Source organism: Thermobia domestica, unplaced genomic scaffold, assembly GCF_964235325.1.
Source record: "Thermobia domestica unplaced genomic scaffold, izTheDome1.hap1.1 HAP1_SCAFFOLD_1939, whole genome shotgun sequence".
NCBI lineage: Eukaryota > Metazoa > Arthropoda > Insecta > Zygentoma > Lepismatidae > Thermobia > Thermobia domestica.
The window spans coordinates 11,383-22,674 of record NW_027657646.1 but is presented as its reverse complement, the minus strand read 5'-3'; the positions used below and the strand labels follow the sequence as shown (position 1 = coordinate 22,674).

The 11,292-nt window shown below is 37.8% G+C and overlaps 1 non-coding gene across 1 annotated transcript; it reads left to right on the top strand.

Annotated features, from left to right (window-relative positions):
- Positions 1–10,017: 10,017 nt before the first annotated feature.
- LOC145678154 (5S ribosomal RNA) lies at positions 10,018–10,136 on the top strand. Its single transcript, XR_014130266.1, has one exon. It is a non-coding gene; the product is annotated as a 5S ribosomal RNA (ribosomal RNA).
- The last annotated feature ends 1,156 nt before the right edge of the window (positions 10,137–11,292 follow it).

The following is an 11,292-nucleotide window of genomic DNA, read 5'->3' as shown; positions in this document are numbered from 1 at the left end:
GTCACGAAGAACTTTACGGTGGCGCTTGGCACCTCCTTTGCCAAGACCCTTGCCTCCTTTTCCACGTCCTGTCATTTCGATATGTTACTGCTTCGCTCACCACACACGAGAAATACAAGCCCAAGCAGCCCAAGACTCGTGGTTTTGTTCCTTCGATCATGCAGGGAAAGCACGGAGGAAAAACACAAAACGTGTCTAAGCCAATGAGAACTGTCCTTTTCGACTGACTTTATCCAATGAGAAATAGCTTGATTTAACGGTTTTGCTCTTTATATAACTTGACTTCATTCAGCGCGCAATTATTTGAAACAAGTCGTGACAGTTGCAATGGCACGTACCAAGCAGACAGCTAGGAAATCTACTGGAGGCAAAGCTCCTCGAAAGCAGCTTGCCACCAAAGCTGCAAGAAAGAGTGCTCCAGCTACCGGTGGAGTGAAAAAGCCCCATCGTTACAGGCCTGGTACTGTGGCTCTCCGAGAAATTCGTCGTTACCAGAAGAGCACTGAATTGCTCATCCGCAAGCTGCCCTTCCAACGACTCGTCCGAGAAATTGCACAAGATTTCAAGACAGATCTTCGCTTCCAAAGCTCAGCTGTCATGGCTTTACAGGAGGCAAGTGAAGCTTACCTTGTAGGGCTTTTCGAAGACACCAACTTGTGTGCTATTCACGCAAAGAGAGTCACAATCATGCCTAAGGACATTCAGCTTGCTCGCCGCATCCGTGGGGAACGTGCTTAAGTTTGAAGTTCTGGCACTGAGTTCAAAAACGGTCCTTTTTAGGACCAATACACTACTTAGAGATGCTGTTATCCTAACAAGGATCTTGTCCATACTTGTTATCTTTTTTTTTTAAATTCTCACGCCGTATGTTGCATAGTTAATACATCTACCTTCGTTTCCTCTCGTTTCGTATATCATCCTATCTTTCAAGTATATTCTTTAGTTTTCCCCTATGTTTACCGATTGATTATCTTCGTTTTATGTGGTCAAGGATTCGATTTTGCCATATGTTGCATAAGTTAACTTCGATTCAACCACTGTTTGCCCTTCTCAACGTTATTAATCTCATAGAACTCGCAGGCGAAATATGTACTTCTTCCAAGGTAGCAAAAGTAATATTTTCTCAGAGGTCGCTGCTGTTGAATGCAAACGTTAAACTAAACTTTCTTTAAGTGTCTGTTTGTACTTAACATCAGTTCAATTGTACACCTACATTTCTGCTGGTGTTACTATTTTTCTTTATAGCAATATTACGAATTATAAGACGGTATCCGTGGTTATTAGCGTGTTCCCTTTTCCTAACACTTTCTCATTACACCAGTATTTCCATCATTCATTAGGCGTAATCACCCGTCTCCTTTATCATAAAAATCATAATAGTACGACGTTAAATTGAAACAGTCTACTTCACTTTCACGAGTTGTAATAAGTTCGAACATTTCTTTCACCCCAGCCTTGAAAAGAGTTGATTTTAGTTTAGTGTCCCTTTCAGCAGCAAGGCTGTTTCAAACGTGGACCTACTTATTAACGTGCAATGCGAAACATTTGAGCTCCCACCGAGAATCGAACCCAGTCAGCCTGCAAAAGTTTTTCTAACAAATGCATTAAGTGCGTTTTCTGTACTGTTTCGCTACTTGAAGATAGGAACAAGGAAAAAGTAAGTGATCACAAATTGACATTACGTAATGTGTTCCCCATTTTTTTTCGAGTACACCATTCTTGACACCCGTGAAAGCTTTCTTTCCCCACCCTCAATTCCCCTCTGTTATAAAGCACTTACATCAAGAAGTGCTTCGGTTAAAAAGAAAACTCAAAGTCCCTTGCGTGTATACTATACATTGCTATGAATGAACATGTGATAATGATAGGAAAAGCACAATTTTACTCTTCTCAAAGTATTTGATGGCTCTAAAAAGAGCCGTTTTAAAATGTCAGATGATTTACTGACACATTTACTTCTTCTTTGGTGCAGCCTTCTTAGCACTTTTCGGTTTTGCTGTAGCCTTCTTTGGCTTCGGGGCCTTTGGCTTCTTGGGAGTTTTTGCCTTCTTCACTTTAGATGGTGATTTCTTAGGTTTGGGAGCAGCAGCCTTTTTCTTTTCACCAGTCTTCTTGGGACGTTTAGCTGCTGGCTTTTTCGCAGGCTTCTTCTCCTTTGATGCTGATCGTTTCGCCTTGGTTGAAGATCCACCTTCAGGCTTCTCCTTCAGCGATGAAGCACTAAGCTTAAACGATCCAGATGCACCTTTTCCCTTGGTCTGAACCAAAGACCCAGAAGCAACTGCACTTCTCAAGTATTTCTTGATAAATGGAGCAAGCTTCTCGGCATCCACTTTGTAGTTCTGAGAGATGTATTTCTTAATAGCTTGCAGTGAACTTCCTCCCCTTTCCTTCAAATTCTTGATGGCGTTGTTCACCATTTCTGATGTTCTTGGATGAGAAGGTGTTGTTTTTGGTTTCTTAGGCTTTGCAGACTTCTTAGGAGAAGCCTGTGCCGGGGCTGCAGGTGCTGATGCCGTATCTGCCATTGCTTTCTGCAATAAACTCAACGATACTGAAGAATGAAATTTTCGCTGGCAGGCAGCGTTGAGTTTGGTTACGGAGCGCGGACCGGATAGAAAGCACTTGCTGAGGCGGGCTGAGGTAAACAGAAGTTCGTAGTTGCCACAACGATAAGTGTGTTTCCTTCTATTTTGATAAACGATTTTTTTCAGGTATTCAATGAATGCACCAGATCCTATTCTTCCTTACTGGCTAGAAGAAACTTTATTCCACATAACTCAAAAGGCATTTGTTTTTATTCGCTTTTCTATTTTATGTTTCAGTCATTGCTAAGTCGGTCACACTACTTTTTCACCCTCCTTGTGCTTATAATTTTCATAATTTAACATGGAAATACTTATCAATAAATAATTATATTACCATGGTAATTAACTTCAATCCTTCCTGTGATTATACGCAAAGTACCATCTTCGTACTGCTTACTATAGTTCAATGAAGGGAATCTATAAAGTAACGCGTGTCGCACACATCTGCCTTGCAAACTCCCTGGCCTACTTCCAATGTATAGACTTTTATTTCAAATCCTGATTTAATTTCATAATTTTCTGTAGATTTTAACATTTTATTACCCAGCTTCTTAATACGAATGACAATCAAGCCTAAATATTTATTCCCTTTAACTTTATTTTTCTTTTTTATTTTGTGCCTTGTTTCATATTTGTTCTTACGTTAGCAATTAACGCACTTACCGTAGTTATGTATGAACAGGTTGTTTCTATATTTATTTTATTCCAAATAAATTAAATATATATACGGATTATTTTATGGTAGTTGATATTTTCTGTTGTTTCCTACGTGAATTGAGGAAACGCACGGACTTTCGCCTAATTCTTGTGCTACTTTCATATGTCTGTATCTGTCGAATGCTGTCGATCTGTCGAAATGTGTATTACTATCTGTCGATTCATCGAGTGAACTGAATTCGTTAACCATTTCACCAGGCGCGCATGCATTTTTTTTTTCTTCTAAGGGATCCAAGCTTCGGGGGGCAAGGTTCCAATACTACAAGCCACTATGTCTATATACTATTATTCTGCATTCGAAAACACGATAAATATTCCACTTACTTTTTCACAAAAACATGATACAGACAGAGTACAGATGAAGTGTAAGATCAGATTTATATTGATGATACATCAATATTTTCCCTGTTAATAACTACATTTAATGAGAAAGTCTGCAAATGTATGTTCACTTAGGAACTTTTGCGAGGAGTCCGCACCCGGTGGACACCCCGTGAGTACGCCTCTGCACTTGACTATACTTCGAATTATACTGCAAACAGTTGTATTTTAGTTTCCCCGTTTAGTTCATCGATATCATTAACACAAAGAAAATAGATGTTATAGATGCGTATTCTCAGTTCTCGCTTTATATCCGGACGTCTGCAAAAATCTACTCCTTTTCTTTCTTTCACGCATCCACCAAACTAACAATGATTTGTATTATAATATTTGCGCATAAAATGTATATCTCATACCTTCCATGTTCTCAAGTATTCATAGACAAAAACGGTTACTTTCTGCGAACAAATTGTCCAAACACAGTGCAAATGTCATCTATAGATTGTCCTGGTTCCGTCTGCGTGTACATAACAATGCGTCATAATCATACATTGCACATTAAGGATATCAATTAATCTTCCCAAATTCCTAGATATGCCTGGCAAAAGTTCCGCGTGTTGTAAGGATATTACATTTGTACTACCGACAAGGTGGTATCTTCCAACATTGAAGTTCAATAAACCCCAAATGTGTCGGATATAGTATTTGATTTCTTGTCTCATTGTTTGCGTCAGAGATGTCTTCTCAAGTTAGGATTTACGATACATACAGGATGAGTTGTATATATTGTTGCTGCCAGCTCTATATTAATCCCATATTTGTAAACGAATAAAAACAGTATTCTAATTATAACAATGTGCTCACAATTAATTTTATTCTTAATTGTTATACGTATTGTTGATTAAAAATGAAAATGTTGCTAAGTGAATTTTATTAATATTTTCTGTTGCGTGATATAGGAAGTGAGTGAAATATTGGAGGAATATAGTGTGCGTAGCAGATGATGTGCAGTGGCTTTGGATCGCCTGTGATAAGGTAAGGCATTTGCTATTTTAATTAACACATTTTATATACTGTAATCCTAATTATTTTTATGTGAATGTGCTTACTACTTGTGTATTCAGTGGGACCGATGTTTTAATATGTATGGTCAAGCAGTGTCGAGCCTGGTCAGTGTGTGGATAGGTGACCATTTTTTGTAAATCGATAACATTTAACTTTGTAAACACGGATGAAGTAGAAGTATATTTATTTTATTTTTTACCTCAAATATGTAGGACACTTCTCCTTTGTACATCAATTATTATTATTAGTTCAACTTGTTTACAAGTTAAATGAAAAGAATAGTCGTTATCGTGTGATGATTGTGCTCATTAGGCTAAAGAAGACTCGTGATAAGAAAGAAAAGAAGAACGGTGCTCAAGTTTCGTCACAGCATATTCTCAAAAATTTACAGGCAAAATTCAGTGTTCTGCATGAAAAGGCATATTTGTACGAAAAAAAAAAAAAATTCTGCAGACGACAGAATTAAATAAAGTAATACACATGTATTTTAGAGTTACTGGTGTAAAATCATTACAAGTGCTTTGCCAGGTGGCCAATAAAAAGCACGAATACTATTTAAGGGAGCCAAAACAGGAGAAAGCTGGGGGCCTGAGCGATAGCAAGAATGTGCGTCCAAAGTGAACAGGAGCGAAGGCGACGCGGGTATACGTATAAGCAAGGGTAGTGGAAACCAGTTAGTTTTCGAGTTTCAATAGCACTTGTCATGCATCCATACTAGTAGCGCCCCGCTTGTAAACATTAAGTACACTATGCAAGAATACACCGCCGGTGGAAAATAGTACCTAATACAGTTATCTTTCATATATACTGACTTATTTTACAGTAGTAACCCAACACTAGTAAACGTAAAATAAAAGTGTATAACTTTATATTTAATTCTATCGCCTGGCTTAGTTTTTCACCTGTAAGATGTACTTATTTAGAGCAAGTTTCTTAACTAGCAAATTAAACCGAGAACCACAGCAACCATATATATATTCTTATGATGTACTTTTCTTTGAGTGGTGTTCTCTGTCTATTCAATAACATTTTCTCAGTTTAATGCTAGCAAAAAACAAAACAAAATCAAAGTGTTTCTATATAAATTTAGTTCACCGTGTTGTAATATCACATGGAATTGAAAAACGAATAGTCGAACCTCTGCTATCTCGATCAAACTTCTCAGGATGATATACTGACTTACCGCAGAAGTTCGACTGAATACGTTTCTCAGTTCCATGGGAGAACCTGGAGAAGCAAAAGCCTGCGCAACGGAAAATACTAAATAAACTTGTAGAGCAGGTCAAGATGTATCATCATGCCAAGTTTCATTCAGATCAGAGAAGTTTGGCTGCAGCCATTTTCATTACAAAGCACAAAATGGATGGTCCCTAACCTCGAGAATCTTCACAATTGTCGACGAGTTGAACTGCACTCATCTGATCAAAATCAAACTTAAAATGGCAGTTCACTTTCAACTGTTAAATAATATGATATGCAGGCTTCTGCTTTCCTAGTTACAGTCTATCCACTGTGGTATGCATATTAGTAGAAATGTGAGAGTGCATATTTATTAAAGATTTGCTTCAAAAAGCGATGAAAGACATAGGCATTCCCGCGGGCGGTGATAACAAGATGCCGGAAAACGAACAAGCAGAAAGAATATGGGCTGAAGAAGTGTAAACGACGACGCGGCGGCCCGTAAAGGTGTTGCCGTCCTATTAAATGAATAATATCAAAAGAAAGAAAAAAAAAGTAAAAAATTTCGCGCTCGTAATCAAGACAGAAAGCAACTAAAGGAAATCTTTGTTTTACGTCCCACGTTATGCCGCTTAGGCTAAAAGAGGCGCTGATTATGAGAAATGATTGAAATGGTGGTGGAATGAAGAAAGTGGGAGGAAACGGGAGAACCCCGCGGTAACCCACCGCACATAGTTTTTGTCCACCATAAAGTTAACTTGGCGGGGGCTCAAGACAGAAAGACGGTTGGAAAAACAAATAAACGATGTTCCATCCCGTAAAAATGTTGGCGACCTATGAAATCAATATTTTTTCTTAAAGAAAAAAAAAAGAATTAAAAAGAGAAAAAAAGGTCAAAATTTCGCGCTCGCTTCGCTCGCGATCAGCAGAGAAAAGAGGACGTGACGCACCCCTAAAAGTGTTGGCGACCGATTGAATAAATATTGTGGGTAAAAAAAAAAAAAAAAAAGTCAAAAATTTCGCGCTCGCTTCGCTCGCGATCAGCACAGAAAGAAGGACGTGACGCGCCCCTAAAGGTGTTGGCAACCGATTCAATACATATTGTCGGTAAAAAAAAAAAAAAAAAAAAACGCTCGCTTCGCTCGCGATCGACATGAAAAAGGCAACGACGTGACGCCCCGTAAAATTGTCGGCGACCTATTCAATCAATATATTCGGTTGAAAAACAAAGTCAAAAGTTTCCCAATCGCTTCCCTGCCGATCGACATAAAAAAAAAGGCAACCCCTTCACCTCTCCTTATGCATTCATCAGTAAACATACAACCATAGATCACAATACCACTCACATCACCTATCAGTTCTCCACGTCCATCAAGATCCAATCATCGCCCTGGCCCTTTATGATGATACACAACATTACATGTTATTGTGTGCATTGCCCCGCGTTACAATACATGACCAAAAAAAAAAGAGAAAAAGAGCTGCACTGCCTTCAGTGTAGACATGTTCGTATTCGTAGAAAATGATTTTAGGTACACGATAGTACAGTAATCTATCTTCACATGCTTCAGATGTGAACGATACCTACACATGAAGAGGGCTCCCGAGGTTTCCTTTTCCAATAGGATGGAGCTCCACCACACTTGCAGAATGACGAGAAGTTATGTTAATAAATATATCCCAGAGTGTTTCGTAACTCGCCCTTGGTCCTAATGATGAAGCGTTCTTCAGATGGCCCCGATGTCTCCACACATGATACTATGCGACTTCTTTTCACGAGGCTCTCAAAGATCACGTTTGTGTCCTAACATTCTCTGCAGATATGACACAGCTGCGATAGCGGATCACAGAAGCCTTTCCTCTCCTTACAAGAGACGTGTTCATTCGAGCATGGGAGTAATTCGACTATCGATCAAATATCTCCCGTGTCACGATAGTAGTCACTTTCAATTCTTCTAACGAAGGTAAGAAAAAATGCTATACAAACTTCCTTTCGGTATATAAAGGATTAGGGGCCCAGAGAATATTTTCTTTCAAGAGGATACATTCTTTTTCGAACACCCTGTATATAGATCCTCTAATTATAACTGCAAACAAAATGTTGATTTTGCAATTGCTTCCATGAGAGAAAATTCTGTGCACTTTCTTTCTGAAGGGCCGGGCCTAAACGTTTTCCTTAATCATTAAATTTAGTAGTTATCTACAATTACATAGTTTTCCATTGTTCTCAAAATAAAGATTTTTCTCTATGAATTGTTGAATGTTGCTAGGGATATTGAAGTAATTCTTTTTAGTGTTTTTTTCTTTACAATAATGTACTGAACGCCTGCATTAAGGAAGTTCGTGTGTCCATCTTGCAAAATGTTTCGTCTTTTTTCATGCCCACTAAGATAAATATTCATTTTGCTCTTTTCTCCGTATGCAAACCACATTTCTTAAAGGCAACATTTTCATACAAATGTAGTACTAAAAACTTCTAATTGGCAACATCTGGGCTGCGAAGAGGAAAAAGAAAGAAATCTCGTACGTATTCGCGCGCAATTCGGAATTAGCCAATGAAAAGCACAAAAGCGGCCACCATCTCTCTCTCTTTCTTATTAACGGTTTTGTACTTTCTGCAGTTCTATCAGTGCTGCTAACCTCTTACTATATCATTGAATATGTATGTTATATATATATATATATATATATATATATATATATATATATATATATATATATATATATATATATATATATATATATTTTACAAAAAATCATACTACTACGGAATAATATTAAATGCCTGTAAACCCTCATTTCTGTTTGCACTTTCTGTTACACTACCTTCCCCGAACTTCTTTCAAGTTATTAAGTGCAGAACGGGGAGTTATACATATTTACTTGCGCTTTCACAATATCTGCACATTGTGTAATAATAGGAGACGTATAAAATAAAACTATATACTAATACGTATATATATATATATATATATATATATATATATATATATATATATATATATATATATATATATATACAGTACACATTCCACTATCCGAGGCTTTCCTTTTCTTTTCTTGCTGACGATAAATTACGCTCTTAGAAATGTTGTCTGAAAACAATAAGAATATGTGCAAAAAATACAATCAGAGGTAGAGGTCTTTAACAGGAACTAAGCAAGGGAGTTGAAAAATTTTTTATGCATGTAAAAAATATAGACATGAACCAACTTGTGAAATAAAAAGACCAGAAAACTACTCTTTCTAAATTATGTGTAAACTTTTTACCGAAAACGAAAGTTGCACGAAAGACTTTTTGTCCCTTTTTTGGCCTCCGGTGCTTGGGGTCCCTGGTTCAATCCCAGCTCGTGCCGTGTGAACTTTGTCGTGCATAAAGACCGTGCTCATGGGTTTTCTCGGGTTTCTCCCGTTTCCTCCCACTTTCTTCATTCAGTACTCATCATCACCGTCTCCTTTAGCGTAACCGGTATAAGTATGCGACGTAAATCTAAAGATTTCATTTCATTTCCCTTTTCTGCTCATACTGCTGATTATGCGCGATTATGCCAACATCCAACTCCGCGGATAATCGTGCGATTACTGTATATACAACTAATACAGATACGTAATTACATTATCAGTTACAGTATCGGTTTTTATTTACTAATTTGCCTCACTTTATTTGCATCCCTGCAGTAAATAATTCTTATCGATAATAGTTAAAATGTATATTACATTTTAGTGCTTCACGACTGAATGATCATCTGCCTTACGTTATCTCGCAGCTGAAGAGGATGCTACACTGAAAACTACCTTGCGTTATAAAGGGTAAGTGAAACATATCTTAAAAATATCTTTCATACATTTCATTGTGTACATTAAAGAATGTAAGTTTGCCTTTTTCCTGTAATCAATACTTAATAAAGGATTTATTTTTATTTATTTATATACAATTTCATACGTGGTTCGTGATAGTAAACTCGATAGGACATAGTGGCACTATGAACATCCGAATCACTCATCATTCGAACATTCAAATATTTATTCGAATATTAGTATATTCCAAGTAATGTTAACGACGTTAATATGCTTGCCTTTATAGTTAATAATGTCAATTCTTACTTAAAACATACTTCCTTAACAGGACATTGAAGAAAAGGTAGTTGCCAACGGCCATACCATGCTGAATATACCGGTTCTCGTCCGATCACCGAAGTCAAGCAGCATCGGGCCTGGTCAGTACTTGGATGGGTGACCGCCTGGGAACACCAGGTGCTGTTGGCATCTCTTTTTCAAATTTCATTATCCTTCAAGTACGAAAATACTAGAAACATTAATTTTATAGTACTTTCAAGAGATAATTTATCAACATTATTTCATAGCGATTAATCGATATTCTAAGCGTTATACCCACTATTTCTTACACTAACAGCCTGTTTATTTGCACGGCACATTAAAATAACCTGATTTCCGATCCGTGTGCACCTACTACTATACTTAACACGGAATGTATTACCACTTTTTAAAAGTAAATTATTATGACTAAGTGTAGATCTCCGGCGAGTAAATGCCTTTCGTATACAAGCACGACACATCTCCGCTATGTGCTTTACTTTTTTACTAACAGCATATAGAAATTGGATTTCAAGGTGTTTCTACATAACAGAATGAAGCAAATTTCGTGATTTAACTCTTTCGAATAATGTGTTGGTCCTGACAAGGACCGTTTGAAATGAAAAATCTTGAAGAAGATTTTTACTTAGAGCTTGTGTACTTGGTAACAGCCTTCGTACCCTCACTTACAGCGTGCTTGGCAAGTTCACCAGGCAAAAGAAGGCGCACAGCTGTTTGGATTTCCCGGCTGGTGATAGTTGACCGCTTATTGTAATGGGCCAAACGAGAAGCTTCAGCAGCAATACGCTCGAAGATGTCATTAACAAAGCTGTTCATGATACTCATAGCTTTGCTAGATATGCCAGTGTCAGGATGCACTTGCTTCAAAACTTTGTAGATGTAAATGGCATAGCTCTCCTTCCTCCTCCTCTTCTTCTTCTTATCTCCCTTGGAGATATTCTTTTGGGCTTTACCAGCCTTCTTTGCAGCCTTTCCGCTAGTTTTTGGTGGCATGATGACTCACTCGTTCAGCAAAATTAGATGTGTCCGCCGATTTATCGACTTCATTTAAATTACAGTACGTGTTTCAATTCGCGCCAACTGCCTTGCTTTTCATTTGATGCACTCGGGTGCACGCTTGAAGTAGTAACAAAACTGACTTGATTCATGGGAGGCCGCATAACAAGAGCTGAGTTCGTTGGGTACGGACACGTTTTTACTTGTGCCATGGAAAGTAAAACTAAATCACAACAAAATGTCCCTAGCAGGGCTATCACTTCTGATAATTATGATGACACTCGCTCAGACGCAAGTTCCATAGAACAAC